The 27,529-nt window shown below is 35.6% G+C and overlaps 1 protein-coding gene across 7 annotated transcripts in view; it reads right to left on the reverse strand.

The window, feature by feature from the left end:
• Positions 1-27,529, reverse strand: part of sgcz (sarcoglycan zeta) — a 171,757-nt gene that overhangs the window by 104,795 nt on the left and 39,433 nt on the right. The window contains exon 1 of one of the 7 annotated variants that reach the window (XM_077719708.1): positions 11,658-12,032. The exons of the other annotated variants lie outside the window; for them this stretch is intronic. The gene's annotated coding sequence lies outside the window, so the exon portion shown is untranslated. Of the gene's footprint in view, positions 1-11,657; positions 12,033-27,529 lie in introns of those variants that run through there. 7 annotated transcript variants of the gene reach the window in all.

A 27,529-nucleotide genomic window follows, 5' to 3' on the forward strand; every position in this document is an offset into this window, starting at 1 on the left:
TTTGAGCCTTTTTAGTGAATATTTGATGACGGGGTTGTGTTAGAAGTCACGTTAGTTGCCAGTGTGCTACAGCAAGTGGAAGATCAAGTGAACACAGCAAGAAGAAATAATCACTCGGAACGCAGCTCACATCCACAGCGATCATCATGGCATGCCAGGCATTAATGATTCAGATGCAGAGGCGCTGAAAAGAGCCAAAGAGGGAGAAGAGGAGGAGGAGAGATGCCAGGTGGGAGGGAAAAGTGTAGGAGGCTGTAGAAAGGCAAAGTTGAATAAGCAGACAGAGAAAGAGAGAATCGAGTGGTAGGAGAGAGAGGGATTGCTCTAGAGAATTTATTGCTCTCAGCAGTTTTTGTTGTTATTTTTTTCTTACCCACATTTTTTTTTACCCATTTTTATGACCAGACAGAATTTCTGCAAAGTTGGACACTCTCCTAGTTAGAAGGTTAAAGTAACATGATACCAGTAGCTGTTCAACACTAACCATATTTTCACGACTATAAGGCGCACTTAAAAGTCTTAAATTTTCTCCAAAATAGACAGTGCGTCTTATAATCCAGTGCGCCTTATATATGGGGAAAAAAAAGAAAACCACCACTGTCGGATATTAAAAAAACACAAAAACCTGAACTGAAGCAATACTGCTAAATATGCAGATGCCATCTTAAATTTCAAAATCTTCCATCATATAGCTCCTCCCCCACTGCAAGATTTTATACAAAAACATCCAAAACATCAACAATGGCTGGCTCTAGAGGTGACTGTGTAGTGACAGCTTCATAGCGGGAAGTCAATAGCAATTACCGTATTTTCAAGACTATAAGGCGCACTTAAAAGTCTTAAATTTTCTCCAAAATAGACAGTGCGCCTTATAATACAGTGCGCCGTATAATACAGTGCGCCTTATAATACAGTGCACCTTATATATGGAAAAAAATGTCATTCATTAAGGGTGCGCCAAATCGTCGTGAAAATACGGTACACTAGACGTCACATTTCTAAGGGCGCATTATTGATTAGTTGTTATTTCCTCATGTAAAATTGTCTATGTTGCCATGTCAAAAATTTCCACTGCACTTTTAACGCTCTCAGCTCCAATTTCTTCTAACAGCAATAAATATTTCCCTTTTTTTTTTTGGAAATGGCACCACCAAAAGTCCTTTTTTTGAAGATCAATTGAAGTATACAGTTTATGTAGACTGATGCTAGCCTACACAAGCAACTGATATTCCCGCTGACAACAATTTCTCACTAAAATGTGCAATTTACCGCTATGGCGTGCTGCATGAAAAGCATCTTATAAAAGGGAGGGCTGAGCTCTTTTGGCATACAGACAAGGTGGCGAGCACCTGCAGCCAACCCTGTCAATGTGATTACACGCACGCCCACTCACAAACACACACCGCTCTGATGTTTGTTTGTTCCAGAGGGAAAACACACATAAACACAGTCACACACACTAACGTTAGTTGCCATGGAACGGCCGCCATAGCCCGGCCATAACCTCCTCCTGGTGTAAAAATACAAAAAGGGTAGGTGTTGCCAATTTTGTTCATTAGATTTTCAAACAAGAATATGAATTGATTTTTTCTTTGATGAATGTAGCATTTCTTTGCATCATGAAGGAATGTTTATAATATGTACGTCTATCAGTTTATCTTAAGACATTCTCTACTACTGGTGATGATAGAAAGCCAATACAATATTGTAGAGGTATTTTATTTATATATAGTCTTTTCTACTAAGAGAATGTGCTTTAAAAGTATAAAAATAACCATTGTAGAATGTATCAGCAGTTTTATTTTTTTGAGCGAACACCTGAAATATGTTTTTTATGTGATATTTTTATGTTATGTGATACCTGGAAAACTACAGATTGATTTGTAAAGGTTTTATTTGGCTGTCAAGTTATCATTGGGGTTTTATTTTTATTTATTTTTAAGTAGACTGAAACAGGACTTTGTATTTTGGGGGCGTATCCTTATAAAGACGAGGAATTATGAATCTGCAAATAATGGGGTCAATTATGGTTAATTGATTGCAAAGCAATGCATGAAGACATTTTTTTATGTTTTTATGGATTATCATAATATGAAAAGTTCTTGTATTTTGTCTCACCCAAATGCACTAGAGTAACTTTTCTCTCAAAAAACCTACAACTCATTTCCTTAAATGTATCAATCAGTTGTCATTTGGTTCTAATTTGATCCTGAAAAAACTTATATTAGTGGTCTTTATTTTTTGAAACATGACCACATTTTTATGTGTCAGTGCTTTCCAGTGGAGCCCCTTTTTTTTGTCCATACCGATCAGACCTACCTGCCTATAACTTTCTAAATGCTACTTTTCAGAACCATAAAGTAAAAATGTTCAGCAGGATGTTTTCCATTTTTTTATCCTTGTTTGAGAACTAGATTTAGCTGTGTCATATCCCCCTTTGCAATGTACCATTGCGGGTAATTCAATCGCATCCTACATTTGAACTCCCTTACATAAAATGTTTTTCTTTCTGACTTGGAAATCAAAATGCATTGCATTTACACTCTGACTAACACCCACACTCAAATACCTCATGGAAATACCCCTTTTCATCCATACCATCACAGAAAATTGCTATCATTAAGATGCGTCTGCCTAATATTGCATAAAGCTTACGGCTATACAGCAGTGCACTAAACTTAGCAAAAAAAAATGTGTTGTAGCATCACTTTGAATGTTCCTCCTTGATTATTATTCCTTTAGTTATTCCCTTATACATGTTTTCCTATCTTTCTTAACCATGGTAGCTTCTTCACATATCCATTTGTGTGAGTGCAGCACCGGGAAAATCGATAGGAAATAAAGTTAAATGGAAGTTATGGAGCTATCTAATAGTAACAAGGTCCTTACACATCTCAGTGAGTCTTTGGTATTATTGCATTAAGTCATTTGCAGTTTTGTTAAATGCACATTTGTATGATCGACTGCCCTTTCGGAAATCGTATGTGAAAGTTGAGTATTGACTGCATCTGATCGATTATGTTGGCTTAACACCTCAGTTAGTTTACCACCACAAACCACAATCATTTTAGATGAAAACAATGACTTTCCTTCATGACACTTGCATTGATTATCCATACACATGACAGAAAAAAAATCATCACTCAGCACATGGCTTAGTAATAACTGCAGTGATTTAAATCGACGGATTTACAACATTCATTGCTTCCTGACTAACATAATGAGGAAAGAAAGGTTTAATGCATCAGACCATAATCTACTTGGCATTATAAATATTGGAATTTACTAAAGAGAGCTGATTTTAACAGTAAACTGTCATGTTGTCAAACGTCCGGGCGACCAAACGTCCGGGCGACCAAACGTCCGGGCGACCAAACGTCCGGGCGACCAAACGTCCAGGCGACCAAACGTCCGAATACCACGCTTTACACATCTGCCTGCATTTCTGGTAAATATACATTTGCACTTTTAATGTTCAATATAAAAGAACATCTGTTTGCTACACATGGACAAAATATTAGTGTGGTTTGAAAACATCACTGTTATTTTCATGTCAGTTCACAGGCTCATAAACACGTTTTATAAAGTCAATAAAACGATGTGTCTGCTAACTGGTGTCCTCTATTTATACTGACACTACAGACCCATGTTTAATTAAAATGTGTAGGTGCTCTAAATAGATTATGGCTTAAATTGGACCTAGCAAAGTCATCCATGGTGGTAAATGTGCTGTAATAAATGTTGAAAGAAATGATTGAGTGCAGCCAAAATAAAAAATTAAAAAATATCATTCTTATCCTTCAATTAAAACAACAAATGGGAGGGCAGCTAGATGATGCATACTTGTTTATTGAACACTGGAGATTGATTATAGTACATAATCTATTTTTGTTTATGTAATTTAAATGCTGTTTATACAGCCATAATTATTATTTTTTTGAGTGCTGAGCAAGGCAGTGTTTTGGACATAAACATAATATAATTCTCCAAATAACAAATAAATTGAGTGGACATTTGGTCTGTAGTTATTTAACAGGGTTGTCAAGTGCAATAATTGACAAGTGATTAATTTTAACCCTTCACAACACTGCAAAGTCATTGTTTTTGTGCAAAAGAAACGTCCCAGAAAAGTTATTTTTACTTTAAAAGTGACTATAATATGAAATATAACCTATCCGGTATATTATTTATTATTATTGTCAAGTTCTCAGTCTTCTGCCATGGCTATCTAAACTAAATGTGGCATCAGATTTATTCCATCGGAAACAGAGTGGGTTACTATGGCAACTGTTGTATGCTTATCCATGTAGGCCAATATTTGCTCAGCAGACAGTTTGCAGTTTGCCTCTGAGCTGGGTAATGACATTGGCCCACCTGCTGTATTCTATACACCAGACAAGATCTATAATGAATGAAGTAAACATGGGCCTTGATAATCCAGGTCATGTTGCTTCACGGTTTTAACGACCTTTGGCATTGTGCCACATATAAACTTAAGGGAAGTAAAACTATCAATCATGCGGGATTTTGTCATATGCTGAGCAATGTATAGGAATGTCTATGACGTCTGCCTTCTTTAACATTAACCCTCTTGTTATCGCTCTTAAAAAAATAAGAGAAAAATCAACATAATTATGTTACCGGGCGGAAACATTTCTTATAAAATGTGCTATTTTGCTTTTTTGATTTCTACTGTGAAAAAGTCTTAATAGATAAATAAATGAATATTGAATTAATGCAACGAGTAGGAGTTAATTACAGTGTTTGGTATTAATATTTATGTCAACAAGACTTGAACACTATACAAAATAAAAGATACTTCCATACACAATCTTGTTCTAGTACACAATTTCAGCACAAATTCTAATAATTCCTACAATCTGCTAATCTTGACTCCACAGCTGCTATGACCATTCCTAAAAGTGACCTTCACATTCCCAGAATATTTAGTATCTTTACTAGGCATGTTGATTCCAGTTTAAAGGAAAAAAAAAACATAGGCTCCTATACCCAGTGACTGCTTTTTTGTTAAATCCATTTTTCTTCTCTTATCAGGGATTTGAATCATCTTTTAGTGCAAACTATGACTCATCATAATGGTGACATGTTTTGTGTCCTGGCGTTATGGCGTACATTGTGATCACGACTGAACTAAATAGCACTGTTCTGAATTTTAAAAATCAAGTTGTCATTTCTCATGGGATATAATCTCGAGTTGTATAAAAATAGGTTGAAGTGATGCTACTGTTTTCAGGAAAGGTGTATTATTGTACACCTACAGATATTGTGAAGGAGGGAGTATAAATATAATTATTTTTTGCATCCTGGAGGACGCCATGGAACGAGTTTTTAGACAAAAACTAAACACAAAAGGCACTAAATTCACTATTTTGCTTAATTGTATTTCATCAATGCAATTCCCTCTATTGGCAAACAATTTAGTGGATGTAAACAGAATTGCAAACACAATAAAAACAAGTTAACTAGTTCGATAATGAGTTGACTGTCTCGAGGAGTAAGTTCAAAGTTTTATTCTCAATTATGAATAATTATGGGAAACATTTACTGCTATAAATCATGTATCTAAATATGAAATGACTATTCTTAACAGGCTTACTGAATATGTAAATGAGGAATTTTATAGTCCTTTAGCGTCCAAATGGGGCAGTCTACACCTGATTTTGGCGAACCCTGATGCAAGAAAATGATTGAGTGAAGTTAAAAAGGTCAAAATAGATGGAAGTATGAAGAGTAATAAATGCAGACAAAGGAAGATTATGTCATTAAGTCGTACCTATACGAGAAGCCTGGGGTTGATAGGTCAACTCTTAGCTTCGAGTGTCGAGTATTAGGCCACTGCAACCTGCACTTTTGCGGGTAATTGCTCTTTGTATGCATGTGTGTGTGTGTGTGTGTTAAATGAGTCAATTTTGCTAAACCTGTCCGTCATCCATACTGACATGAAGGGAACCGAGGCTATTAAACCTGGTGAAAAGTCACTGCAAAGATGAACTCAATGGATGGAGATTTTTTTTCAAACTCCATGTGTCAAAGTGGCGGCCCGGGGGCCAAATTTGGTCAGCCGCATCATTTTGTGTGGCCCGGGAAAGTAAATCATGAGTGCCGACTTTCTGTTTTAGGATCAAATTAAAATGGAGAGTATAGATGTATATTAAATTTCAGGATTTTCCCACTTTTAAATCAATAATTGTCATTTTTAATCACGTTTTTCTGTGTTTTTAGTTCACAAATAATTTTGTAAAATCTAAAAAAATATTTGAAAAAACTAAAATAAACATTGATTCAGCTCTATAAACAAACCGAATATTCAGGGATTTTAATCCAGTTATTTTAATCCATTTATAAAAAATAAAATCTAAATTTTATATCTATAAGCTGGTATAGGCTCCAGCACCTCCACAAGGATAAGCAGTCCAATAAAATGAATAAACTATGCCTTTATACTTCAAGACTTGTTTTAGTCTTAACCAAAACATGTAATATTAAATCACCTGCTAAGACCTTCAATTTCTAAACCACTTTTGCGTCCTTCTACCTCCCTAAAATAATAAAGAAAGATTGCATGACAAGGGAAGAAAAAATGAGAGAAAGAGAAAGCAAGTGGATGCTTTTAAAGCCTGCATTTAAGATGGCCTCTATGGCAACTATTGATTTCCCACTATCCTTAATGGACATTATAGCCTCTGTATATCAATCTAGAACAGTTTGCCTCATACTGGGTTACAAACACTAACACACTATCATTTACATTAACTTCCAATAAGTAAAAATACCAAACTTTAAACCTACCGTTCATTTTTAATGCAGTATTTTAATTTTAACACCCAAACATGAACACACACTTTTCATCAAGTGCATGCCATTCCCATCGAATGTAATACGAGGCATGAAAAGAGAAAAGACAACAAGGATAATAGGATTATTATTCTCTTTTAATCTGTATGAGTCAGCAGCCCTCCATTTGCTTGTGCATGTGCCTGTTGTATTTAATTATGTTAAACAAACAGCCAATAAGAGATGGAAAAGCTGGCAGCGGAGAGCAGTGGGTAATTGCTTATACAATATGCATAGCATACATTGTTAGTCACATCTTTTCAAGTAGGTTGGAGACAACATTAATATGTCTGCAGTTTTCCAACAGAGTCAACATTCAACACATTACCAGAATATGATATAAGCAAAGACCAATGAGTGATCATTACCGTATTTTCACGACTACAACGCGCACCGCATTATAAGGCGCACCCTCAATGAATGACATTTTTCCCATTTTTCCCATAAATAAGGGGCACTGTATTATAAGGCACACTGTATTATAAGGCGCACTGTCTATTTTGGAGAAAATTGAAGACTTTTAAGAGCGCCTTATAGTGATGAAAATGCTGTAATTGCTATTGACTTCCAGGTATGAAGCACTCACTACTTTACAGTCACCTCTAGAGCCAGCCATTGTTGATATTTTGGATTTTTTTGTATAAAATCTTGCAGTGGGGGAGGAGCTATATGATGGAAGATTTTGTAAACTAATATGGCATCTGCATATTTACCAGTATTGTTTCAGTTCAGGCATTTGTGTTTTTTTAATATCCGACAGTGGTGGTTTTTCCTTTTTGGTTTTCAGTTTTTTTCCATGTATCCAGGCGCACTGGATTATAAGGCGCACTGTCTATTTTGGAGAAAATGTAAGACTTTTAAGTGTGCCTTATAGTCGTGAAAATACGGTATTTAAGAAAAACAAGTTATTGCTATGGCATTTTGATACGAAAAAAAATGACGTTAAACCCTAGCTTTTTACAAGAGAACACTCACTTACTCCCAACCAAATGAGTCCCATTTTTCCATTTAAAGAACTCTCTGGCATTGGTTTATTGAAATCCTAATGCACCGAGCTATTTTATCTTGTGTGAACCAATGACTGATTTGACCAAATAGCCCTGAAGTAGAAGCAGTGTTTCAAAGCCTAAAATTGAGCCAAAAAGTCCATTTTACGTCATGGTAAATGACTAAAGGCCACCTTTTTTGCTGGTGTATCCAGTCAAAAGAAAAGACCACCAACATTTGACAAGAATTTAGCATTAATAAAGTGCATTTGTTGCCATTTATACGAGACAGTTCAGTTCACGGATCATTCATTGCAAGTCCATGACCTGTCCAACTGATGTATTCATCTATTTTTTATATAACAGAGGTGCTCCTTCAAATCTACCGCAATTAGAGAAAAAGCACAGCTGAACTGTTGAGGCCAGGGTGACCTACTTCAACATTACGTGGAAGTGCAGAGAAATGAGGGAGTATGAATGCCACACACTGTAATACAATGCAAATAACCATCTAAAAAGCTCCAGTGCGTTAGTATTTTTTTTTTTCAAAGCCCTAATACCGCTATGGATATTATCCAACGAGAAGTGATCGTGTCAAAGGTAACCAGACGTGGCTTCCAGGAAACATAAGAAAAGGATAAAGGCATAAAAGAAACAACTATTAAAGTAATACTTGTCAAAGATTCAAACTAGAGAAGGATATTTTCTATTGAGTCTATGGCAAAATGTGTATATACAATAGAGATTTTGAAAAATGATGAAGTTATTGGATTTTAACAAATTGGGAAATAGTGGCGGGCAGTCCGGTGGATGAGTGGTGGGCGCAACGGCCTCACGGTGGGGGACTTGGGTTCAAATCTAGGTTGGTCCATCTGTGTGGAGTTTGCATGTTCTGTGTGGGTTTTCTCCAGGTACTCCGGTTATCTCCCACATTCCAAAGACATGCATGGTGGGCGAATTGGACACCCGGGTGTCAAAGTGGTGGCCCGGGGACCAAATCTGGCCCGCCGCATCATTTTGTGTGGTCCGGGAAAGTAAATCATGAGTGCTGACTTTCTGTTTTAGGATCAAATTAAAATGAAGAGTCTAGATATATATTAAATTCACTGATTTTCCCCCTTTTAAAACAATAATTGTAATTTTTTAATCATTTTCTTCTGTATTTTTAGTTCAAAAATCATTTTGTAAAATCTAAAAATATATAAAAATAGCTCAAATCAACATTTTTTTAGATCTATAAAAAACGGAATATTCAGGGCTTTTAATCCAGTTATTTTAATCCATTTATTAAAAAAAAACATCTAAATATTATATCTAAAATGGTCCGGCCCACATGAAATCAAGTTGACATTAACGCGGTCCTCCACATTGTTCTCCTCCACATGCCCTGCGATTGGCTGACCACCAATTCAGGTGTCCCCCCCCCCCCCCCCTCTGCCCTGAACTCTGCTACAGCACCCCCCGCGACCCTAGTGAATCTAAAGCCATTCCGAAACAGAAAATAATACAAAAAGTGGCAACATTCCCAAGCAGATTCAGCATGCCTTACTTGACTATCTTTTATTTGGGTATGGTATCTATTATTCATATTCCTCGCATTTTTTTACTTGCCTATACCTCCTCCAGCTACAACTTTTCTCATCATTTCTCACATTTCACATCTCATCATCTTACTCACTATCACTCTGCCCATTCTTTCTCTCTCCGGTGTGCCCCAAGTTATCTGCTGTAAAGAAGATAAGCATCAGTATTTCAGCAGAGGGAGGAGAGAGAGAATAATACAAAACATGCTGGAGTGAAGGTCGAACTGCCTATGTTATCGGTGTGTTTGTCAGAGTGTGCGAATACGTTGTCTTCCGAGTGTGTGTATGTGTGTGTGTGTGTGTATGTGATTTACAACCCCATCTCCTCTGTCTTTATCTGTATTCTTATCCAAACCTTGGCAACCTTTCCGTAGAGTATAGACACTCTTCTTGTCCACATATAAACACACACACAGTCCTAAAGAAGTACTATAGCAGAAGAGAGTGGCTATAAGATGATACCGTAAAGTACTACTGACATCACAGTTTCTGTTTTTGGAATCTATTTTATTCCTTTACACTCTTTGCTCTATTTGTTTGTGTATTTTATGATTTCTCATCATTTGAAAGTTGAAACTTTGAAGCTGTAGTCCTATGTAGGGAGTCTTTGTGTTCTAGTACAACCTGTAATCGGTGTTTTTAGGGACATGTTTAATCATTTCAAGGTTTTTTTAAGGATCTACCCAGAGGGAAGACTCCACTAGATAATTTCAATCTAAATTTGACATGTTTGATTCATTATTGCCTTTTCGCTGTAACAAAATATGATTCATGGACACCTTACTTGCTTTCTGAAACTGGCAGAATGTCCTAAAAAGCACAAAATTAATTTTTTTCTATTTTTTTTCTTGTTGTTGTTGTAATTTTCTCTAAGTAACATATAAAATAGCGACCATAATTAACCTTAACAACCTTTTTTTGTCTATATTGTTCTTTTTTTGGCTCCCAACAATCAACCACAAAGCAAGAATTACCCATTTCCAACACTCAATCCTCCTTAAAACACAAAAATACTCATACTACAAGTAAAATAAACTATTTTTCCCACAAAATAGCATAATCCTAATGACAATATCAGAAAAAAATCATTCCATACCCATTTTTTTACATTGTTTAACACATCCTAAGTCTTAACTGTGTTGCATTTATCGTATCCAAGTACTATTTATTTTTTATTAGTATGAAAATGACTATTTTTGACAGTACTTTGGACCTACAGTCCAGTTTTGTCGCATCAAGGACACTAAAACATTCATATTTTCCTCATAGGCTATTGATGCTACTGTGTTTTATTTATTAAATTGCATTTAATACATTTGTTGACATCTATGATTAGGAAATATTGTTATTTTGTGCAGTTTTTGATGGAATTTCAGGTTAATATTTTTCAATGCAATGTCAATGAGTGTAAAACTTGAAGATTATCTTCTATAAAAGTATTAAGTCTGGCGTTATACGAGAGAAATTAAAATGCATAGCACCTTAACAAATCTTTTCATAAACCTGAGTGTGTTGAGCATCCATTTTTTTGTACAACGCTATGTAAGCATGCATGTTTTCACCATTTTTATGCATCCGACTGAATTTTCCAGCAAAGCCACACACAATGATTAAGTCAAACACAAGCACATGCTTTGGGAGCTTCTTATTTAGAGATAAAAGGCAGCCAGAGGGAGTCCAGTAATTGAAGTTTAGTGCACGAGGCTTAGAAGCGCCATGCATATCAAGGGTAATAAGGAAAAAGTTATTATTCACCTCAAAAGATGCATGAATACGCACTTAAACTAGAGCAGATATATTGATTCCCACAACAAAACTCTATAAGAAATCCATAATCTTGAGCTTTTGGACTTCTTTGGCTAAACCAAATTGGAAAGATGATGAAAATCTGCACACGTTTTTGTTACATAAGCGAATAATCCTTGAAATTGTTGACTTTCACACTCTATATCCTGCAGTCCTACTGAATGGATCAGAGCCCTGTCTATCTTGCTCTTTGGATGTATTAAATACGTTGGCATGAAAGAGTCCACAATGTGTTCATCTTCTACTTTTGGAACACAAGCGAGAACTGGCGTACATTCAGAGTTCTGTGTAATTCAAAACATACCCTCTATTGCTTCAATGTGGAACAAGAAAGGCAAAAAAATGCAGCATTATATATTAACTCTGCCATTTTCAAAACATGCACTACTCTCAAAAACTTGGACTAAATGTACTTAGGAGTACTCACCCAAAATGCACTCTGACTGCAGTTCTCTTGATCATGTTGCTCACACTTTTTTTTGCATGAGAATAAGTAATCACTTGTAAAAAGATCAGTAGTACTTTTTGTTGCAAGGCTTTATAGGTCCAAAAGCCCTGTTTTTTAATGTTAAGTGTATCCACTAAAGTTTCCCATCAGGAGATTGATAAGGTGATATTAAGCTATGAAAATTATTGTCCTTTGAATATAAGGCAGATCAAATGTTTGTTATTAAAAAAAATACTTTGATTATATAAAATAAAGTGAATTTGTTAAGATTCTAAAGGACAAACATTTCAGTCTGTTGTGCATGCTTCCCTCCTCCAACAACAGCTGAAGCAAATGATCAACTCAGTGAGCTGACCAGAGGCTTTCTGATTGGTCAGGTGTGGTGAAGAAGGGAAATAGTACTGAAAACAGACTGAATGAAAATAGATATGATGCATATTATTTAAAAACAAATAATCTTTAAGATAGACTTCTTGAAGAAGGGAAATACTGAAAATAGACTGAATAAAAAAATATGATGCATATTATTATAAAAAAAAGCATCCTTTAAGATAGACATTTACAAAACTTTATTAATATTGCAGTTTTGGGGGGGACGGATTTTTAATGCACAAAAATAGACTCATATATATTTATATATAAAAATAAATAAACAAATAAAATAAAAAAATCCATATATACATATATACATATATATACATATATATATATATATATATATATATATATATATATATATATATATATATATATATATATATATATATATATATATATATATATATATATATATATATATATATATATATATATATATATATATATATATATATATATATATATATATATATATATATATATATATATATATATATATATATATATATAAAAACTTGATCCAAAACTCGAATATATGTAGTCAATAGCACCCATTTGACAAAAAAAAACAGCTCTATTCAAGTCACACTTCACCTATTTGCATGTATTTACATTTTTTCCAGACTGTCATCTTTCCAGAGACATAAGTGTCATTCTTTCATTTTGCCTTCCCACATGAGACTTCATCTAATCATCAAGTCAGCCCTCCCAAATTCTTACGCCTGATTTCATTTTCAACTCATTCTTTTTCCTTTCATATCTTCCTGTCATTATATGCAATCATTTCAGAGCCTGTGTAATTGCTTGGTATCTTAGCAGTCAAATTTGCAGCACCCATCATGAGCTCCAAATGGCAACGAACAATTTTCTGCCAAACTAAATCAATAGACTACATTATCTTGCTATACCGTATTTTCACGACTATAAGGCGCACTGCATTATAAGGCGCACCCTCAATGAATGACATTTTTCCCATATATAAGGCGCACTGTATTATAAGGCGCACTGTCTATTTTGGAGAAAATTTAAGACTATTAAGTGCGCTTTATAGTAGTGAAAAAACGGTAATTGCTATTGACTTCCAGGTATGAAGCACTCACTACTTTACAGTCACCTCTAGAGCCAGCCATTGTTCATGTTTTGGATTTTTTTGTATAAAACGTTGCAGTGGGGGAGGAGTTATATGGTGGAAGATGTTGTAAACTAAGATGGCATCTGCGTATTTAACAGTATTGTTTCAGTTCAGGCGTTTGTGTTTTTTTAATATCCGACAGTGGTGGTTTTTCATTTTTTGGTTTTCTGTTTTTTCCATATATAAGGCGCACTGGATTATAAGGCGCACTGTCTATTTTGGAGAAAATTTAAGACTTTTAAGTGCGCCTTATAGTCGTGAAAATACGGTACATTGTAAGCCCGTATCCACTACAGTAAACTTTCATTGCTTTTGTACAATAAATAAAGTTCTACCAGGCTGAATTGTATCACATTAAAATCCATGCTAGGCTTGGCATTGAGCATCTTTTTTAAGATCTTCAAATATAAATTGAATCCCCAATATTTTCTGTGAGAGCAAAGTTGAGTGTGAGTGTTTGTTTATTTCTCGCTGGGATAGGTTACAACACACCCATGCCCTGAGTGAGGATAACAGCCCAGAAAATGGATGGGTAACACTTAATAATAACAACTGCAATGTTGACATGAGAACTGTGTTGCTATAGCAACAAAAGAGCCTTTCCACTTTACAAGCCAAGAACGTCAGTATACTGTAAAGTTGAAGTGCCATTGTTTGTTTACATTAGCGGCATTTCAACGTCATGCAATAATGAAACACATCAGGGTCTTTCAGAACTTCATTTGATGGATGTTGCTTTAAAGATCTCCTAGTTGTCTATTGTTATAAATTGCCAATTCATTTATTAGACACAACCGCTGGAATTGTAACATTTGACACTTGTGCTTCTTGCTGTGATTCATGATTAGAATATGTATACATACACAAAAGGATAACAAGAGATATAACAATCTCTGATGCACATTATTTAAATATGATCATCCCTTAACATAGACTTCTAACAAAACCTTATGGTTATTGGAGTTCTGGGTGGGATTTTTAATGCACTAAAACAAGGCTCATATATAAATAAATACATACATTTATTTTTTTTCATATATATATTAATATATATGTAATTCTATATATTTTCAAAACTATATATATGTGTATATATGTATATATGAAAGAATGACACTTATGTCTCTGGAAAGATGACAGTCTGGAAAAAATGTAAATACATGCAAATAGGTGAAGTGTGACTTGAATAGAGCTGTTTTTTTTTGTCAAATGGGTGCTATTGACTACATATATTCGAGTTTTGGATCAAGTTTTTTAGCCATAGAAAACAGATTTTTCTAAACTGTGAATGGGTCTGTAGTCAAAAACATATTCTGATAAGTAAGTTTTTCTCCCTTTTCAATTATTTATTAACTTTCTTTGGACAGAATTAATTCAAATGGACCGACTAAATGGTGTCGGTTTGCGGGACGCTTTAATGTCAACTTGATTTCAGATGGGCCGGACCATTTTAGATATAATATTTCGATTTTTTTTATAATAAATGCATTAAATGAATTGGATTAAAGTCCTTGAATTTTCATTTTTTTATAGATCTAAAACAATGTTTATTCTAGCATTTTTTCACGTATTTTTAGATTTTACAAAATGATTTTTGAACTAAAAACAAAATATGGATTAAAAAATAGCAATTATCGATTTAAAAGGGGAAAATCAGGAAATTTAATAAACATCTATACTCTTTATTTTAATTTGATCCTAAAACATAAAGTCACCACTCATGATTGACGTTCCCGGGCCACACAAAATGATCCGGCGGGCCAAATTTGGCCCTCGGGCCGCCACTTTGACACCTGTGACCTAAGGGGACTCATTTTACACAGATTTAGTTTTTGTCAGGAACTAGTATTTTAACAAAATATTGTATAACAGATATAGTTCTGTAAGCATTTGTTATAATTCCAACAAATTCAAATTCACTTCTCCTAATAGATGTACTGTGTGTTGTTTTAATGTACTGCCATTTAAACTGAACAGGTTTCAATTAGGATTTGTTGGTCTTTGTTGGCCTTTATTTGAGCAAAATAGAACATACCAGCTGGGCAAACTGATTTTTCTTTCCGGATTTTAATACTAAAACAAAACACACACACAACACATAGAAACAACAAAAAAACACGAGCTACCCTTTGGGATACATTGCAGTACTACCTTACACACAATAGTAGTATTTCCTTGCCACATTTATATGACTGCGTAGGTGTTGTTAATGGTTAAAAGCATTCCCTTTAAATAATAAATCATCCCTTTGCCTTCTCTTTTAGTTGGAACAGGATGCCAAGGAGTACAAACTGTGTCTTGAGTGTCACAAAGTAATGGATTTATACTTTTATGTGAGAGTTGCTGCCTGTGCTTAGGTTAGCGCCGGTAATTTCAGTTTTAGGAGCTGAAAATAAGAAAAACCCGACTCCGTCACTCTCAATTCCTACACCACTGTTCGACTTGGCGTCACTTAAGAGATATCGAGCTGAGGTTGCAGCGGTGGGCTTCTTTTCCACCTTTTCAGGTTTTCCCGCTGCGTCTCATTACATTTTAGCGGCAAACAAATAGCCCCCTGTGTGCAGAATTTAGCTAGGCACTTGAGCTCAGTCCAAGAAAGAGGGGGGAGTCAATGGAAGCTTTGGAAAAGATTTCCTGGGGATGAACATGTAGGTAATGAAGTTTCCTTCTCAAATTGAATCGAAGAAGAAGAAGAAAAATAGGGAGGGGGTAAAAAAAAAGTCCTACAAGTCAAATACATGAGTGTCTGTGTCTATTAATCATCCCAGAGGTTATGTTGATGGGAATTTTATAAACTCAAAGCAACTGAAAGCCTTAAAATTTAGTCCATTCCAAAGGATGGATGGTTAGAAAAGCAGTGAAGAGTATTTTTCTTTTCTTCTTCTCAATTCCAAATTGAATTTCCAGTTATTTCTACAACTCTAAGATGATAGTTTGCGTTTTCTTCCAATTCGTGGCAGTGACAAAACAGTGCCATAAACTTTATACATACAAAAAATGGTTTGCATTGTTGCTTTTGGGACCTAAAACTACTTTTAAATGACTCCAAGTGACTTTCCTGACATGTTCAAGTCAAGGATTCGTTTTTTCAGATTCATGCTGAGCTCCTTTGACTTTCCCATTGTAGCGTTTTGTGGGTGTTTGCCAGCTGTAGTCACTCAATCACTTACAAGAAGTTAAGAGGCCATGCTATGAAGCTCATTTCACTGATACAATTTTCTAAGTCACCAAAATTGCTAATTTGTGTTGCTGTATGCAAATTTTTGACCCAGTAGATTTGAAGAGCTGAAAGAACGCCCACATTTTTATGACTTTGGCTAATGACGAGCCAAAATTAGCAGGCAAATTTTCATTTAGCAGAAAACTGGATAGAAGGAGTGCAATGTACCAATTGAAAAAGTGTAAGATAGAACGAGAATAGATAAGTCAGAGCACTGAAAATGAGACAAAAGCAAGGACAAAAAAACTGACGAAAAGTTTGTAGGTCATAGAGGACTGATAAGGCCTTGAAAAATGGAGAGGAACCACCAGGCAGTCAGAAGGTGGAGAAGAGCAAGTGAGGCCATAGGATGAATAAAAACTGGGACTCACTCGATGACCCCTCCCACCTTATGCTTTTTGCCCTCCCCCAAAGGAAGGCGCGATGGGGTCGAGATGAAAGAGCGAACGTGAATGAAGAGTCAACCTTCCCTCAATTCCTTAAAGGCTGAAGAGAAGGATCAGAGCAGAAGGCCTGACACTGTGAAAGATTTCAAGACAGGCACACGCACTACTTTTCTCATTACACACTTTACTTCTTTTCAAGGTATGTTCAAAGGTGACCCAACATTTTGGTAAAACAATTTCAATTGCTGTGGCCATCTTTATATTAACCAGCTATGACGTCGCTTCCAAATTTTATCTTGTGGTTAAAAAACTCCAATTTTAATGTTGCAAGATTTTTGTTTCAGTTTGCAATGGGATTTGTTCAACTGGGTGTTTTTTTTTTTTAGAAGAATGGTGTTGAGTTATTCAATTTAAAATGTTCCAGCACATATTAAACCCAGTTTACCCTAACCCTAACCCTTCTCTAGCTTCTTTTAATATGACCTCACATGACATTCTACCCTATCAAATAGTCCACATTCATGCAAAAACCCATCCTCTACAACCTGGCACCCTTCTGGATCAACAGTATTTCTGTTCATTGCAGCTACAGCTGACAGCTGATATCCTCTCACATATGAAAAGCGTTACCAAACCGTGCCAAATCCTGCAATCTCAATGAAAAGTGTCAAAAATCCAACATCTGCTAGACAACAGCAACAACAAGATATTCCTCCCCCTACCTCAACAGTTATCTTCCATATTATGGTTTTAATAAACGAAGAATCGCCAATTCCATTTACCGTATTTTCACGACTATAAGGCACACCGCATTATAAGGCGCACCCTCAATGAATGACATTTGTTCAATATATAAGGTGCACTGTATTATAAGGCGCATTGTCTATTTTGGTGAAAATTTAAGACTTTTAAGTGCGCCTTATAGTCTTGAAAATACGGTAATTGCTATTGACTTCCAGGTGTGAAGCACTCACTCACTACACAGTCACCTCTAGAGCCAGCCATTGTTGATGTTTTGGATTTTTTTTGTATAACATCTTGCAGTGGGGGAGGAGCTATATTATGGAAGATGTTGTAAACTAAGATGGCATCTGCATATTTAACAGTATTGTTTCAGTTCAGGCGTTTTTGTTTTTTTAATATCAGACAGTGTTGGTTTCCCGTTTTTGGTTTTCTGTTTTTTCCATATATAAGGCGCACTGGATGATAAGGCGCACTGTCTATTTTGGAGAAAAGTTAAGACTTTTAAGTGCGCCTTATAGTCGTGAAAATACGGTAGGCCTTAACTACAAAATAACTACCTTTTTCTATCCCATGACGTCCCACCTACGTACATCCCAAAACATCAATCTGCATATCTGCCGGCTTTTTTTTTTTTACAGCTACGGCAAAGCCAAAGGCCGCGATGTAAATTCATTATCATCTGTCTTAAAGATGAGAAGCCAATCTGTCTGAGAGGTGTCTGGAAGGCTTCGTAATGCCGCCATGACAGAATGAGCGGGAGTGAAATGCCAACACAGTCCCTGGAGTGTACTCTCCGAGTGTGTGTTTTTGTGTGAATGACTTATGAGACAAGAGTGTTTATTGAGGATGGTTTTAACATACTCATTACTGCACTTGAAAAACAATAGCATAGGAATTCTTATTTTGTTTCATTATAGAATACTAGTGCTTTTATTTTTGGTTTTAGCCAATGAGGAAAAAGTTCATAGGTGCATTGTTATGTGCACCTGGGCCATTTTTTGAGCTATATTTTTTGACCCAAGAGCAACATTTCCATTTTAAGCAGCCACAAGTGGACAGTAAGCATTTGTCTAGCTAAATGAATGGTGACAAGGTGAAACATAAAGACCAATTATCGCGGACAGTGATTTAAAAAATGCGTACAAGTACCTTGAGTATTATGTTAAAAGGGATTAATGCAAATTTCTATTGTATCGGAATGTGAGTGCAAATTGCAAATGGCTTGCAATTCTAGCTGGCTGCGTTTTTTTTTCTTCTAGAAGGGACTCGAAGGTCGTCGTGACAAGGCTAAGAGTTCACTTTTAATCAAGAGTTTAGACTTTCAAAGCTACGTTTGGCTGCATATGAAAGCTTTGAATTTAATTGAAGGGATAGTGTTGATGAATCAAGATTTTTTGAATGATAATCTGACCTGAAATAATGAAAAAAATAAGGTTAATCCAGTCAAAAACGAACGGAAAGTGTACAGAAAATATATTACCTACTCATAATAATATCGGTGTGGACTAATATGTTTTGTCACCATAAAAATAATTGTCTGTTACACTCCGTTTGGTTTATTTTTGGACCAAAAACACCCTCAAAGCCAGATAAGGTGAATTTTACATTTATCATTGTCAGGAGAAGGGCTTTCTTTGTAATGAGGGAAAGCTGGCGGCCTCTGCTATATTTTATTGGAGTATTTTATTCTGTGACAGCGTAATAAATTAACAATGTTTTAGTTTATTGAATAAGCAAGTTGTGTTTGTGTTTATTTGAGCGTATTAAAAAAAGCATTATGGGAAATGGAGTCTTACTAAATTGAACGGAGAATGTTCAAAACTGCATTTTTTTTCTGTTTTTTCTTTGCTTTTTTTGTTATTTCCTGAAAAGTTCTATTGTTAAAAGTGGAGGTGGGATTATGTTTGACTTTGGGAAGATATATCAGTAAAAAGCATCCATTTTGAGGTATTTTACATTCTTCTGTGCACATTTCTGGGAGAGTCAATTTAATGTCATGTCTTGTTAATTACTTTACGCTAAAAAAGGGGTGTGGCAAGTCAATTTTCATGATGAAAAGGGGGTCTAGGGGCCATTAGTTAATTGAAAGACTGCTCTATAACGGGCTGAACATATTTAAAATGAAACCTAGTTGCATTTCCTCGAGCAAAAAAAATACATATAGTGAACTTTTTAGTTAAAAATGGTCACTATGGAATCTATGATTCTTTAAAAATGTATTTTTTTGGTTGAGTACAGTGAAAAGTATCTTAAAATCATTAATTTCTGTTTTATGTTTGTCATATTTCTTCCACTTTATTAAATTGAGGTTTGTAACACATCCAATATGAATTTTTTGATATATTTATTACGCCAATTATTACGATTATTGTTGCTTTTTTTCCTGAATCTGTTTTTGTATTCAATATTCAATAAGGAGGTCAGAAAAGTTCCTTAATATTGCATAAAATGTCATTTGTTTTAAGATTTTCAACAATTCTATCCCTCTGCTGAGCTTATTTGGTAAAATGACAACTTTTCCACATTCCTCATTAGTCTTCTAAGCTGCCAAGAAAAAGAAAAAAAGGCTGGTGACTGAGAGTCTGCGGCAAAGATGACAACTGGCTGGCAAAATGACATTCACTGGGGACAAAAGAAGAAAGATATGGAGTGAGACTGAGGGGAGTAAATAATGATGGGCATGGTGTAATGGAGGATTGACACGGTGCTGAAGAAGGAGAAGAATATAGGCTATGACAGTGATGAGTGGGGTGAAAAAGGAGTAGTGAAAAATGGAAGATGGGGTTCCCACTTAAGTAGTTTGTGTGTGTTTTTTTACTGGGTAAGCCTGCTCTTACGGAGTCTTTCTCTCATGCTTTGGAAAAAGGTGCTCTTTTGTCTACGGGCCATTGAATCATTATCTTCGTATGGGTCTAGGTCAGACCACATTAAGAATCATTATATCTCTTTGGTCTATGGGCCATTGAATCATTATCCATGTATGGGTCCAGGTCAGTCCACATGACGTATGGTTATGTATTGTTTGGAGGTAGTTGGGTGCATTTTTGGGGGGATTTTGTTCTAATTTTGGAATATTTAAGGGTTTTTTAGGGCATGGGTGGATTGTGTAATTTGTGCTATAGTGTTTTTATCAGATTTTAGTCCAGATTGTGACTAAAATGAACTTTTTTTTTAGGTAAAAAGACTTGGAATATGCTGATTTCTTTGGGAGTTTTAGCAAATAAAAGGATTTGTGGCTCTATCCATCACAATAAGTTCTCCAGATCTGCGTTATTTTTCTGAAATGTCATTTATGGCAGAATTAACAAAAGACATTTACTTTCTAAAATGTTCTTTCCAGGCTATATGATATTTTATTAAAAGTCTTGGTAGTCACTCAGGTGTGTTTTTTGAACTTCTTTTATTTTTGCTATAGTGCTTTTCACTTTGGAACTCTGCCTTGGATGCAAAATTTGCCCAAACTTTCAAAGCCTTTTCCAGTATAATGTCTAAAATACGACAATATAAAGAAAAACGTCACATGTACCCCATACAAATCACCATATCTTGTAATAACTATGTTTAAACTGAAACTGAATCCAAGATACACTTCTCTACAGACATAAATACAACGTCACGCCCATTGATATACCCTAAAAATATATGATATTTATCAAAAACAGCCAAAATTCATTTTCCAATGAAGGATTGAGCACTAGGCGGAGCAAAGTTCAAATTAAGCTAAACGGGGCAATAACATGTCATGAAATAATCCAAAATCCAAACACCTAACTTAATAACACTTTGACTTGGCTTCGTTTATAATATCATCTTTAATTAGGACTTTAACCTTCTACAACCACCCTGCAGAACATTAGTTAAATACACTTAACACAGGATACCTTTCCAGCATGGACTAAATCCCATAATAAACATTACATGCAAGCATAGCAAAAAAAATCAATATTTAAAGCACTCAAATTGCATCAGCAAAATACCCCTCCTCTGCAGCATAATGTATTTTCTCCCATCTCCTTTTAAATGAGCATGGTACCCCCTTTTATAAAGGTAAAGAGAAGTAATTTAGCACTATCTCTTTCACTTCAAGCCTTGCAGATTGTTATTAAGGTCCAATTTCTTCCTCCTGCTCTTTGTACACACTTCCTCCCAAGGTTAGTGTCGACCTTCTCAGTGATTCACCTCAATTTACCCTGAATTTCAATAACTCCTGAGGTTAAAACAATCAGAGAGAAGAGTACATGCAACACTTAAGGTACTAGCGACAAATTTACACTGTCTAACACACAGGTTTTACACACACACGCTACTACACACTCGAAAAAAAATCCCCTTGACCTTCCCTAATGCGGGGTGTGTTTGGTATCCACACCCTTGGATCTTTTCACCTTAAGACAGAGGAGACATGCTTATTTATCACTCTGCTTAGCTTGGCTAGCTGCCGATTTACAGTGTTCCCTCGCTACTTCGCGCTACAGCTATCACGGACTCAGAGCTTCGCGGATTATTTTCAGGCAAAAACAAAATAAAAAATGTAAAGATATTAAGTTAAAATGATAAATTACATCATTTTACAAGAGGTGGAAACAAAATATTCAATAAGAATTAGCAATTGCATCAAAAAAAGACTAAAAAAGTGATCAATAACATGGTGAGAGTTCAGGAATCGTATTGATGACGTCATGGCTGTTTACAGGCCCAAAAAAAAACAATGTTCACAACTCCCAATAACGATGTTTCTTACGTGCAAAAAAAACTGCAGAAGATCCTCCATCCGGACTACTATGATATTTTTGCTTGGTGGTACTTTTGTGCACGTGTTATACATTTCTTTAAGCATTTTTGAAGGGGCACGCCTACTTCGCGGAAATGCAGCTATTGCGGAGGGTCCCGGTCCCCATTAACCGTGATAAGCGAGGGAACACTGTACACCACAAATACACATTCAGCTTGAATACACACAGATGGGAACAAGTAGACGTGAAAACAGGAAATGTGAGCCAAAGAAAGCAAAAAAAAAAAATAAAATCAGACCCTGTAATGTTGGGTTTCTTTCCTGAGAAGATGAAAGAGAGGATCAAACACCCGCTGTTACGTGATCCAGGAAATGTCATGGCTCCCCTGATACAGACACTCACAAACATAGAAAGCAAGACTAGACATACAGTATTTAAATTTATCATGCTTAAAGGCAATACATCTATTTTTTTGGCGTGTATTTTTATGTCCGTGTACTGTGTAATGCCATCTATGCTGTCCTCTGGAGTAATTAATCATAAAGCAAGTCGGAATATGTTAAAAGCAGGAAACTATCCTTCTTTTTCCCTTTAATGTACCTATAGGGACAAAAACAGGAATGGAAAACAAGGTCACAGCAATATTTAAATGAGTTCCTCAATTACATTTGGCCTTATCACACCAAAATAAACATGACTTAGTGTAACCTTTGGGAGGATAAAAATCAGATGCTGATGTCCACTGTGATGAACACTTTATCACATTACAGATAACGATTGGATAAAACAGCGCTTTCTGTGTTAACAGAGGGGGGAAATGTAGGTGGTTCGGACAGGGCAAGGTCAATAGGGTTGGATTATATTGTTGAGATTACCATTAATTAAGAACTATTATTTAAAAAAAATATAAAGATTAGTCTGTAGTGTGTAAGAATCAAAGAAACTATAGACAAAAATACATTTTCCTGACTATAATTTGCACTTTTTTTGTTAACATGACTTAGCATTTATTTGTTTTTTTACTAGAGTTGTTTGAAAAAATGTTATTTTTAACAGATGCCTATTTAGCCATTTGTTATCCATTTTACTATTCTTACTTTAACATGTTTGTTCTTGATTTTTGATAAAATAAAGAATTTTCCTCCCTAAAATACAATTTATACTCCAGTGTGATATATATGTGATACACACATATATACATATATACACACATATATAAACATGTATATACACACACATTTATACACATACATATATACACATATATACATATACACACATATATACATATATATACATTTTACACAAATATACATATATATACACATATAATATACACATACATACATATATATACATATATATACACAAATATATACATATGTATATTTATATTTTTGTGTGTGGGTTAAATCTCAATGTGTGTTGGCTACCTGTCGGGTTTTTGATTCGTAAATGTGCATACAAACGTGTTTGCCAAGACATACAGTAATCCAAGGCTCACATACAGAAACGTACGTGAGCTTCTTACTTTTGGAAATATGCTGCGAGGGTGCATAATCACCCTTAATCTGCTCATGAGCAGAGAAATGTTCAGCATACTTGCTGCAACCATTGCAATCTACAATAACATAAAGACTAACACAAAATAGCTCCATTTTACTGTAATTCCAAATACATTAAAGATGCACAATTTTTAATAGACGCGACGTGGCTGACAGTAAATAAATGTTCTAAGCCGAAATTTGAATATCACATTATAATAATTGTGGAAAAACTGTATGCATTTTGTATGCATTCTCAATGCAGAAACTATAATTCAAGTACAATATGTTCATTTGCACACTATTCATGTTATTTATAGAAAGACGTATAATCGACTGAAAGGATTTTCGAAAGTTTTGCTCTTCCTTATGACATTTGTCTCTTCCTATAGTATCATTACATCACAGCTGGCTTCAACTCTCACCAAGCCGTCAATCACGACAAATTGAAAGGGAAGGGGGGCGGGTGGGTTCGGGTGGGCTAGGAAGCAATAGTTTATAGCGCCCTCTTATTAATTCTCAAGGCTGGTAGGTAAAAGGATTGCATTGGTTGAAAAAAAAATAGCAAAATAGAAGTTGCTGCATAATGAGGTAGATTCAATTCAATGTCAAATTGCAGGTTTTGGCCTGCTGGTGAATATCTTCGAGCAAAAAGACGGAGGAGATTGTAAAATGGAGGGAGTTTCTGAAAATGAGGGGGACGGAGGTGAGTGGGATGTTGGAAAAGATGAAGGGAAAAGAATGGGAGTAAAAATATCAACGAATGAAAGGTAGAGGAGTGACGATTGGGAGGATACGGTAGAAAACATGGCTGCCCAATGGTGGAAATGCATTGACGTTGGATAATTGGATAAAAAAGTAGTGGTGTTTTGGACTATAAAGGGCTCCAAATTGTGTTTATGTGCAAGATAGGAGCAAGCACTGTACGAAGGAGTGAAGCAATAAGCTGTAAAGCCTCACCTGTCAAAAATAATAGGGGGTGGGGGGTGCTGTAAAGAAGCAACCATGGATCGGGAAAAAAGGGATAGAGGTCACAAAGTGAGGTTAAGAGTGAAGCCGAGTCGAGGAAGAAAAATATCAGCCAGATAGTAGAAAACAATGACTAAACAAGGAGCCAACAAACAAGAGAAAAATGTACTTTTATCGAATTTTTGAGGTTGTTATGTCGTTATTTCGCGAATGGGATGCAAATGGTGATCTTACATTGACCTTGATTGCTTGTATAGGCAATTATTAAAACTACCGTATTTGCACGACTATAAGGCGCACTTAAAAGTCTTAATTTTTTTCTAAAATAGACAGCGCGCCTTATAATCCAGTGTGCCTTATATATGGAAAAAAACAGACAACAAAAAACCACCGCTTTCGGATATAAAAAAAAACACAAACGCCTGAACTGAAGCAATACTGTTAAATATGCAGATGCCATCTTAGTTTACAAAATATTCCATCATACAGCTCCTCCCCCAATGTGGGATTTTAAACAAAAAAATCCAAAACATCAACAATGGCTGGCTCTAGAGGTGACTGTGTAGTGAGTGCTTCATACCTGGAAGTCAATAGCAATTACCGTATTTTCACGACTATAAGGCGCACTTAAGTCTTAAATTTTCTCCAAAATAGACAGTGCGCCTTATAATACAGTGCGCCTTATACATGAAAAAAATGTCATTCATTGAGGATGCGCCTTTACATGCGGTGCGCCTTATAGTCGTGAAAATACGGTAGTATAGTTCAAAAAGGCAAGAAGTCATCAATTATTATGGTTGTTTTAATTAGGCATGGGTATATCGACTTTTTTTTTACCTTTGAGATTCAGAAAAAAACCTGCCTGATGCCCTGGTGCACGAAATCCAAGTTTTCTTGAAAGGCGGATTATCATGATCATCATTAATAAGCAAAATGCCAGCAACCCTAAGCCTGCCTCTATCTAATAAATCCTCCCTGATCCACAATGGAGCGTAATTAATAGCGACAGCAGGGGAGTTGTGTGGTGCTCGAAGGTTGGTTTCCACTGGGCATGAGTTAATAAGAAGGTAGTAAAGGAGGTATGAAAACAGACTTGCTCCCAATTATTATCTCTTGTGAGTAGGGATCAAAACTTTATCAAAACATTGGGGAAGCGGTTTAATACCTAACAATTCATGGATTACACCAACATGGACTGACAAGTAATCAGTACAACCTCAGCATTATATTTTAAAGGGGTAAATCAGCTTAAAATATGACATTTTGACATTAACTGTGCTGTTATAGCATTTACTGTAGGGGGATCTTTAAAATAGATGTTTTTATGTCCATAAAATAGTTGTAAATTATTGTTAACTGTGAAATATGAGGCCGGCGGATTAACTAAGTGTCCACCAAACTCATTTTTTAAGAGTAAATTGATGTTTTTCCCATATTTTATTCATTTTTTGATCATTAAAAAGTGTGTACGCCATGTAACAAGGCTTTATGGGATTTTTTTAATACGTTTTTTTGTAAAAATGATCTCATTTTACCCAATTTCGGCTCTAAAAAGGATCATCTCGGCCACTGATTGCACACAAAAACATAATTACCACCTACTAATATAGTATTGTCATGATTTAAGCATTATATACGCAATCAAATCCCCATTCAAACCCATCATCCATTTCACAATACAAAAACCAAACCATGTCAGAAAGCCGTACATATTGTAGAAAACCTTAGCCTTTTCCGTGCGCCCTATGTGACTAAAAATGAGCCTTATTGAATTTGGTGGAAATTTCAACCGTTAATAAGTGTACCACTCAAATATTCCCTTTTTTTGCCTCTCTGTTATTGTTTTAACAATATTAACACACAAAACACAAATAAAAAATGTCCATCTCATCCTACAGTCTACTCCAAACAAGTAAAAGAAAAATGCCAAGACCAACTTTTCAGAAAAAAAGTAAAACTCAACCACACGCATCAACCCCAGTGCATTAGAGTCGGCCTGCCTCGTAAACTTCCCCCACGTGTTCCATCTCACTCACTTCTAGTGTTTCTATTGACAGCCTCCCTGCAGCTCACCCTCTCAATGATTCATGCATGACTCACAGTACTCACAGTCAGTCTAGTAGCTACACTCATCTTTCCATACCACTGTTGGAATCAGAAGCAACAGGTTGATAGACACACCGCCTGTAAACCTTAGCGGCATGAGCTCCAACTCGCCTCCTGACCATCTGAGTAGGAGGACCGAGACTGTAAAAATTGGCTACCCCGAAAATGTTTCATGATCCAAAGCCAAACTGTCGGAAACAAAACAACACAGCTTGGAAATTCTTCCTCTTGGCAGTCACCATTGGAAAGCCATTCTGTTTCGAGTATTCATGTACATATGTTTAGGGAATTTGTTGTTAGTCTGTTGTTCCGTATTAGAATAAAAAAAACATCCATCCAGTTCTTTCCATGTCATTTATTGGCTGGTTCCCTTTTTTGGTTTACCCTGGCCAAGAGTATAAATTGCTCCTTGGACAGCAACCCTTGATAATTTGAGGCAATATCCTCCAAAATAACATAAAATCCCATAAAGCTTCGAAATAGTATCCCTTATTAGATGCGAATCAAATAAAACACATCGAAATGAGTACTCTCCAAAAATATATGCAAGGTCATCCATTGTTTTTGTGGAAAAAGTAGGTGTCCAGGAAGGACTTGATACTGTTAATTCTGCTGAAATGATGGGAGAATATCGACTGT

This window comes from Stigmatopora nigra, chromosome 6 (assembly GCF_051989575.1).
Source record: "Stigmatopora nigra isolate UIUO_SnigA chromosome 6, RoL_Snig_1.1, whole genome shotgun sequence".
In the NCBI taxonomy this organism is placed as follows: Eukaryota; Metazoa; Chordata; class Actinopteri; order Syngnathiformes; family Syngnathidae; genus Stigmatopora; species Stigmatopora nigra.